The sequence below is a fragment of the Gekko japonicus genome, unplaced genomic scaffold, assembly GCF_001447785.1.
Source record: "Gekko japonicus isolate JY-2015 unplaced genomic scaffold, Gekko_japonicus_V1.1 scaffold1048, whole genome shotgun sequence".
Taxonomy (NCBI): Eukaryota; Metazoa; Chordata; class Lepidosauria; order Squamata; family Gekkonidae; genus Gekko; species Gekko japonicus.
Genome location: NW_015166454.1, coordinates 525,509 through 535,345, shown reverse-complemented (window position 1 = coordinate 535,345; position 9,837 = coordinate 525,509).

The following is a 9,837-nucleotide window of genomic DNA, read 5'->3' as shown; positions in this document are numbered from 1 at the left end:
AATGACCCAGGCTGCCCAGCTGAGGCAGGCAGCTAATCCTGTCTGCTGCCTCCCAAGCCTGCCTCTTCAAATGCTAAGCATTGTGTTTATTTTGGTGTGGGGGGAGGAGGCAGCTTGATGAGGAACTGCCCTGAGACAGGAGCTATTTCCTGTGATTAAAAACTGCTGTAAATAGGGGTGTGGGAGTGGCTGGCATCATGGCAGCTCTCTGCATGTCAGAATTCCGGTTCCACTGGGCACTACAATCAGTGGTAGCAATAGATATACTACAAACACATTCAGCACTTAATTTAAATGGTCTTGTTTGGTAGGAAAGAGTATGATTCAATAAATCTCCCTTTTAAGGTCTGAACATAAATGGAGCATCTGCAAACGTCACTCTATCCATATAGAGGGCTTCTTAGAGCTTCCCATCCACAGGGACTTCCTGAGAGGGAAAATGGTCTTCACCACTAATACATAACAGGCTCCCTAGTGCATGCTCAGCAGCTTTTCCTTATTTCACAGAGGACAACAGACAAGCCCTTGTACATGCGGGGGGTGGGGGTGAGGTTGGGGGATCATAGTCATAATTATGGGTTGGCTCTCTCATATGGATCCTCTGGATAATACATCCATTCTTTTTACACAGGCATTTAATAACAGCATCATAAAAGTACTGAGAACCTTAAAAAAGGACAATTAATGATCCATTTAAAAACATACTGTTTTCAACCAAGGTTTTACAAGATACTTTGCATTTTAAATACCTTTATAGATGATGTATACTCATGCACACCCTATTCTTCATTGAGAGCTTTGGTATGCTCTTGAAGCAGGCCTAGAGCACATTTCCTGCAAATAAAATATCCTTTTATTATTTTTAAAAGATTTTCAGTTCTTCGCTAGTGGGTGGAGAGGAAAAAGGAAGAGGAACAAAAGATTCTTGCCTCCAGGAGAAAACAGAAAGAAGAGTCCTGAAGTGTATATATCTTTTGTTTATTTTCTGTTTTATTTTGGTATTGGAGATCTTTATTTATGACCTCTTTGGGCTATGTATTGAATAAATAGTGCTTTTAAGCAGATGCATGGTAAAAATGCAAGATATTTCCCAGAATTCTTGTTGTGCAAATCCTAAGCAAAAAAAACAACATCTTCACCTTCAAACAATTGTGGTGTTTCTAGGTTTTTTAAAAAAAAAATGGTATATATTTGGTACAAAAGGATCTTCATGAAGACTGTTTTTTCTGTGGCATTTAGTAACACTAGCAATGGGTACAGCCCAGTGTTTATTTATATCAATGGCAAACAGTTTGTTTATATTTCTTTACTTAGTACACAGTTAACATGTTGCTAAGGGAAGAGTGATGACGATCTGAGCTTTGGGATAAGTTACATTAGGGACTGCAATCCTAAGGAGAGGTTCTCCCATTGAAGTCGGATAGTCTGAAGAAACTCCACATGGGATCGCACCACGAAAGGCCCATAGAGTGCGTTCAGACGGGCAGCCAATCCTGCCATGATGCCGGCTCAAATTTGATCCTGATGTTTAAAATCCATCCTTGCATGACCAGACACCCCCGGGGGAATCACCTTACTACGTGTTGCTTCTGCTGTGGATTGTCTAGACGGCGTCCACTGAAGGAGGCGTGTGCAATGGTTTCTTTTTTTAAAAAAAAAATTACCCATGTGCATGGGCATGACTGCACGTTTTTGTAGATCCATGCATGCACAGAATCAAACATTCAAAGCACCGCGTGAGGGACGTCCCGGCCATCCCCCTTGCCACTGAGATCATGCTTACTGGAGGGACTATTTTGCATGTTGAAAGACCCATCCCCCCTCCAGCTCCCATTGCATTACGTGATCATCCTCAAAATCATGGGTCATTCTTAAACATTAAAGTGTTCATGGCCCTAGATCAGGGTTCTGCAGCCTCGTTTTTAATTGTGTTTAAGCGCATATTGGGTGGTGGTTTTTTAAAAATCGCGCCTGCTCGGGATGATCTGACATCAGACCACCCCGACGGGAGGATTGTGCGCTGGTGGAATGATCAGACGGGTGAAAGTCCGCTGTTGTCCCGTTGGGTCCAGAAAACTCTAGATTGAAAGTACTGTCTTTTAAGTCTGGATAGGAGGCACGGCAAAATGGGATGTCCATGTAACAGGGACATTTTCCAGATGTTTGTGTCTGGCCGTGCATTTTTAATCCACCAGCGAATTGTGCCTGTGGCGGATCTAAAGAGCCATCTGAATGGACTCAAAGTCATCTTTTGCTAGGAAACCCTATAAGGAAGAGAGGTATGTGAAGCATAAAAATCTGAGGCAACAAGACTGGTATCTGTGAGGCAGCTGGTATAATGAGAAGTTCTGGGGTACTGCACAATCCAAAATGAACATGCTCATTATACAAATGCCCTCTCCTCATTTTTATTTCAAATGGAGCCTTCCATTTGCAATTAAGAATGAGGTGGATCTTGAGTCTGTGTGGCACTTTTGTGCTCTGTGCAGCTGGCATTCACCAGGCTGAGGCTTGTAGCTGCTCTTGGCACAGACCCAAGACTACATTAACCCCTTGCTTGGCCTTGGCTATGGTTATGGATCTCAAGCTCAATACATTACAGTGAAAGTGTTCTGATAGTTAAAACTGAAACATGTAATTGCAAATCTGGCTGAAGTTGCGGCCATTGATTCCCCCTCCTTTGTTCTCACACTCTGGGCTGGTAAATGTGGAGAATGGGAGAAGGGAGGGTGGCAAAACATAAGATGCACATTGAGAAAGGAAACATCACAGTTGCCTAGGCCACCTTGCCCAGTTCTTAAGTACGAATACACGGGTGGGGGGGAGATTTTGTTTACAAAAATGATAAAACCCATCTTTGTTCAAAAATTCACAGATGCCACTTGTAACTGGTGACCCACAGTGCAATCCTAAACAGAGATACTTATACATCTTACATCCTTATCCTCTCCTCCATTTTATTTTCACAACAACTATGTGAGGTGAATTAGGCTGAAAGTGTGTGATTGGCCCAAGGTCACTCAGTGAGTTTCCATGACAGAGTCAGGATATGATCTTGGGTCTCCCAAATCCTAGTCCCACACTCTCAGCACAGCACTGCACTGGCTTCTAAATCAATGGTCTTAAAAGAGTGCAACTCAATGCTTAGGACTGCAGTGCCAGTGATGATTTGGACTACAGGGGAGTTTGTGCATCACGAGTGGTGATCGCTATGCCTTTTTGGGAAAAAATGTTATAGGGACCTCTCATGCTATTAAAAAAGCACACATGGCTCTGTGTGACATTTTATCTCTCAGCAGTTTGAGAGATGAATGCTCTCTCCTGCATTTCATGCATTACCATTTCCAGCTACACAGGAATGAAAAATCATGTAGTCAACTCATTCATTATTGCATAAATGTTGGACAGAGAAAATGAAAAGTTGCACAGAGCCCTTCCTTCCTGCTAAAGTAGCACTGTCTTGTTAACTGTACAGAGAAAGAGATTGGCACATTTTCCTGTCGACACTCAATGAAACAGCTCAATACTGTAAGATATTTCAAAGTGGAAAAATGAGAGGCTACAGTTGTTGAAATGTATATAATTACTTGGGGGTGAATAGGCTGAATCATATATATTTTTTTTAAGTTAGACAGATTTCCCCCACTCCAAATCAGTGAAAATCACTCAGCCTGTCGGCGATCCACTACTCATTGAATAGGCAAGAAGCCAAATAATATTGATAGATGCTTTCAATGGTAGCTAGCTGAATGCTGAAATGGAATACGGCTACAAAAGGGGAGAGTTTTACTGCAAAGACTGGTTCATTCATAGTTGGTGTGACGTGCCTCTACACAGATACCACTTTCTCATGAGAAACATTGGTGTGTTACAGCAGAAGAGTACTTCGATTGTGTTTCTCTGGCAAAGAAGCAACAAGGTCACGTCAGTGGAATAAGTGACAGTTGTGCTTGGCAGAGTCAACTGTTGTACAGATGAGACTCCCACTGATTAATTTGCTACTGGGCTGAGCCATCTAAGCTGCAACACACTTACTGAGAGATGCAGAGTCAGGATGATGAAGTGGCTCTGTCCTTCTTAGTGCCAAAGAATTCCTTTGGGGCAGGTTGCCCTCTTCATATATCTCTTGGCCCATAAAGACATCTGTTTTTAAAGCTTTGGGATGGCCTGTAGTTCCATACTCAATAAGATTGGTTAAAAAGATGCTGCTGCAGCAGTGCCAAAGAAAAGACATGTAATTTTACTTTGGACCTGCAGACTTAGATTTTTACAAATGTACTATATGTCAGAGAGATGTTGGGGGGGGGGATACAGGGCTAACAGTGGATTCAGTGAACGATGCTATTCCTCTGATGACTCCAATTACCACTAGATAGCTGTGTCACTTGAAAACATTTATCAGAGTAGTATTTTATGTGGCAGACAATGTTCCCTCTAAGCTCCACAGTGTTGTGAGCAGAAATTCTACCTTGTGAGTGAAAAAAGCTTACTAGCATTAAAGTTGTGAGCAAGTCTACATTTGACTATCGTGTAAATTAGTTTTTTTAGATTATTTCCATAACCTTGTAAAAATCTCAGAATAAATTCTCTTAAATTATATATAAACTATATTTTAAGAATAATTTAAACATTATTACATAAAACAGAATCAAGTCAAATTTCACCCACTATATTGGTAGACCTGTTCTCCAGAGAACAGGTCTACCCACCCCTTTCCACTATATTAGTAACTTGACCTTTAGAGAACAGGTCTACCCACCCCTTTCCACTATATTGGTAGACCTGGCCTCCAGGGAACAGGTCTACCCACCCCTTTCCACTATATTTGTAGACCTGGCCTCCAGGGAACAGGTCTACCCACCCTTTTAATATGTATATAAAAGGCTACTAACCTATGTTGAGTTCCCCTGCAAAAATTTCACTTAAATCTACCAAATTTGGCCTTGGAGACTGATTGGTAGGATTGGATTCTTAAGATTTATTGCAGTTGTTGGTAGCTCTAGTCCTAAAGAACAAGGTAGCCAAGCAAGAGTTAATTTCTCTTGGCTCCAGAAGTTATCTGCTACAGAGTGCTTCATTCTTTTAGGCATACGCACTTGTAAAGTCATCTGTGTGATTAGAAGATTAACCTATCTAACATAACACCAGTTAAGTATATGTCTATCCAAAAAAAGCCACAAGATAAATTACACCCATGCCATGTTAATCTTTCTTAGTGGGAGAGAGACAATCTTGGACCACTGCTAATGCCAGAGCAGAAGGAATGATGCATTTGATATGTGGAACATCAGGTGCATAGAAAGGGCACATCTTTATAAGACTGCCCCAAGGGTGAAAATTGGTCAACTGGTGTCATAGTTAATCTTGTAGTACTGTCTAAAATGGCACAGTCATTTAGTCCAGGAAAACCCTGCCTAACAGCCAGAGTACATATTTGATTTTGATCCAGTGACAAATGTATTTTGAAGGCTTCCTGGCTGGCCAATGACATATTAGATCATGTCTGCAAAACAAGATTTAAGATTAGAATAGTCAAGGAAGATTGCACAGTTTTTCTCCCTCACCCCTCCAAACTCATGCACACACTTTCTTCTTAGGAGTTGAAACAGAATATATGGGCTTCTTTAAAAAAAATCATGGGAGCAAGTGAAGGCAGCTGAAGGGGAAAATAATAAAATATGTATTATTCTGTTAATATTTTATTGAAAGGCTTCTTTAAAAAAATTCACAAACAATGGATATAACTATTACAAACAACACTGAAAAGTGCCTGGTACTTGGAGAAAGTAGAGATAAAATAAGTTTATAGCATTGTGTTACCATGTTAGGCTTTAAGAAGAGTTAGGGCACCCTGTATATTAGAACTCCATATACAGCGGTTACTAAGAAAAATAAATCTCATCTATCCAAATTGTAGCTGTATGCAATTCACCCCCAGTCTAAGGAACCCTGAGTAAGTAGCACTTCCAGATTTAAATGCTTCGGATATATGGTGCTCTATTTCTATACATGAGATTGTTAAAACAACCCTGTAATACATAATCATGAATTAAATCTGGTATTGTTAGTGTACTATGTTGAAAAGATGGCCACAAATGAAGAAGCATGAAAAGGAAACCAAAAGCTACATAATACCAAGGACATGGAAGAATTCTTCAAGCATCTGAATATGAAATTGTCTAATTAATATATGTTATTTAGCATAATTTAGCTGGGTTACCAAGTTGTGATAAAGGTTCTTATTGTAGCACCATTTTTAAAAAGGATATAAGTAAGATGACTTCAGGGAACATGCACGTCTCTCGACTTGACTTCTGTCTCCAGTAAATTGGTCAGAAGCATGATTAAACATTATAAAGATCCAGTGAATGAAAGAAAGTAAATGGTAGTGGCCTAGACAATGTTGCAGCTTAGCTACAGCTGGTACAGCAGTTCATAAGGATGCTGTAATGCCATAATGGCCTGCATGTGGTTCAGATTATGTGGCTGATCATTAGATTTTATCTGGGAAATCAACCATGTGATCTAAATGAATAAACATAAAATCTAACCCTTTAAGATATGGTGCATTGCATAGATGACTGGTGGTACAGTGCCAAGCTACACTCTCACTCTTGCCCCCTCCATTTGATGTATATGGCAGGTGTCCAAACAAGCCTTCAAAACCCCAAAGCTTTTCCTTTTCCAATTTTTGAAAAGTCAGTGTGCCTCTCTTCCCTATTTGTAGCACAAAGCCTGCATAACTTTATTTGTTTTATTGCTTTTTGGCCTTTTTGCTAAGATCAAGTGTGTGATATGTTTTTATCCCACTCTTTATCCAAGGAGCTCAGAGCATCATTCAGTGGTCTCCTTCCCTCCATTTTATTTTCACAACAACCCGTCATTCAGTGCCGGTCTTCTTCCCTCCATTTTATCTTCACAACAACCCTGTGAGATAGATTAAACTGCGAGTGTGTGACTGGTCCAAGATCACCAAGAAGCTTCATGACACAGTAGGGATCTGAGCCTGGGTTTCCAAGAGCACAATCCAAAACTTTAATTACGATACCAAGATGGCTTTAGTTTGGGTATTACTTTTGTTACAGATAGTAGTTTTACTACATTTTCTGGGACCTGACTAAGTTAGTGGGGACTCTCTTAGGTTTCCTTCCCTTCTGGACAGAATGATAGCGATATATCTGATTATTGAATTCCTAGGCCATTAGTGCCTTAGTGATGCGTTGTGTAGGAGAGACAGCATAGGTACATGATTAGGGCTGACCTGTGGGAGACTGGGGGAGTGGGGTTGTGGAGGAGCAGCTATTGGAAATGGCATGGTGTCGCTTCCAGGGAAAACATGGAAGTCACATCACACCTCTTTAGGAATCATTGGAAACTCTATGGTTAAACCATAGAGTTTCAGTGATTTTTAGAGGACTGACATCACTTCAGGGTTCCCTCCAAGATGATTTCATGCTACCAGCCCAGTGGCCCTTTAATTTTTCTCCTGCTGTGTCTCTGAGTGGTGGTGGGAAACACCACCCAGGGGCTACAGCCTTATGATCCATTTGTGTACATAAGCTTATGTAGAGGATGCACATCTTTGGAACATACAGGAGAAAAGAGTAGTAGTTCCAACTATAGAAATACTCCCTTCCTGCATAGAATAATCCAGCCACTGTACTTATTTTACACAAGTATGAGAACCTTATAATCAAGAATTTACTTTTTTGTGGGTAACAGAGCATAAGTGCACAAGAGTTGTGGAAATGATAAAATGCAACTGAGGAACCCTCTGGGTGATCAAACAGTTTAGACGCTGTTGGCAGCAAACACTGAAGCCAACTCAGCTTTCCTTAATGAAACCATGTGTTTCAGCAACCACTGCTATACAAGAATATTTTCAGCAACTTGATCAGCATTAACTGCTAATTGTGGTCAGCTTTCTATGGCATGACTGGCAACTTTATTTCTGAGACAAAAAGGACTTTAATATGAAAGACACAAACACTTCACATAGGGTACCTGTTTTAAAAAGTTTGCACACTGCCTTATTCATGACCATCTTAGAGTGACACCATCTCAGTCTCAGACGGTTAGGGCTTGAAAGACCATACTTTTGGAAAATAACATTATTTATGTTGTACATGAATAGGTACATTTTGTGTTGGAGGTTTGAATGCCTCTTTTTGGTTGTGCACTAAACTGGAACGCAGAGTGTATGATACCCAAGCTGCCACTACGCAGGGTGGTTGGAATCGGAGTTTAAACATGTGAGACAGTCTTGTGAGCATCACAAATGGTACATTTATTCATTTTCACAGCTTAAAGATGAATGCATGAGGGCTGTATGCAGGCCAGCCGTGAATATATATTTGAGAAACCCGCAAAAAGGGAGTGATAGAGCTGGAAGTAGACTGTTAGGGACTTGTGTAACTACAGGTTTATAACAGTCAACATTATGGGTGACATTTTGAAAAGTGGATGACCTGGGATGCAAGAACAGAAGCTGAGAAGAATATTGAAATTTATTCAGTGATAGTGATAATTCATTCAAAAGGTGAGAGAGTGTCTCTCTCCCCTTCTCCCTCCCTCCCTCCCTCCTCCTTCCTTCCTTCCTTCCTTCCTTCCTTCCTTCCTTCCTTCCTTCCTTCCTTCCTTCCTTCCCAGCACTGACTACATTAAAAAAACTATTATACAAAATTATTGGTTGAAAGAATAAATGCAGAAAGATGGCTCTCCTCCAAATCTGTAAACATGGGCCATACTTTTGAAAATGAGTGAGCTGATTTATGCTGTTAGGATTTTAGTTCTTACCCCCTTTTGAGTGTACAGTGGCCAGCTCAGGGTCATTGCCATACAATGAATAAAAGTGTACATGTGTGGAACACTCCAGAGATAAATGGCTCACACCCTTTTATTAGGTACATATTTTTGTTTTTTCAGTTCATTTATTGAAAGAGATTTTCTAACCTAAATAACAAACAGGATTGTTAAGGCATATCATTCCAGGATCTATGGTGCTCTATGGGAATCAGGAGGGTTTCTGCTATTGGTATAGCTTTCTCAGTGGTACCACCTCATTTCCACCCCACAGTCTCCCCATTTCATTCTCTTTCCTTACCATTCACTTCAATGCTTTTTGTGTTAAGTGTGTTAAGTGCCATCGAGTCATCTGTTAAGTCCTGGGGGATCAATTATCCTGAATGTTGTAATAACTTGTCACTCAGCAATCTCCTGTTCTAGTCTGTTTCTGAAGTTCCTTTGCTATAGAACAGCTACTTTGAGGTCCTCTCATTGAATGTCCTGAAAGGTTGAAGTGTTCTCCTAGAGGTTTTTCAGTTTTGTGATTCTTTTTTTTTATGCCCCCCAAAGGAGATTTTTTATTTGCATTTTCTATAAACTACAAAACTACAACTAAAAATTGAAGGGGGAAGGATACTATAACCCTAACACTCTAACTATGGGAAATGGGAAAAGGACAAACTAATACATAGAAACTACTTGATGGGGAAAGGAAACTACTATTCTAAACTATTTCATCTATTGGATTTGGGAAAGGGAAAGCTAATACATGTCACGATCTAATTAGCTAAAGGTAAGGCTTATAACCTAATGTTACAAGTTTGGTATACAAGTTGATTCATTACAATAATGCTTTAAGAATATGCATTTAACATGCTTAGCACAAATTCCGCCTTTAAGAACTATTGTTCTTGTTCTAGAGTCTTTTCTTCTTGCGTTTCTTCATTTTCTTGAGTTTGGGGGCGGCTTCTCCTTTCTCCGATTCTGATGATTCTGCTGATGTGGAAGTAGTGCTTTTTGAATCCTGTGAGTAGGATTCTTCTTCTTCCTCTT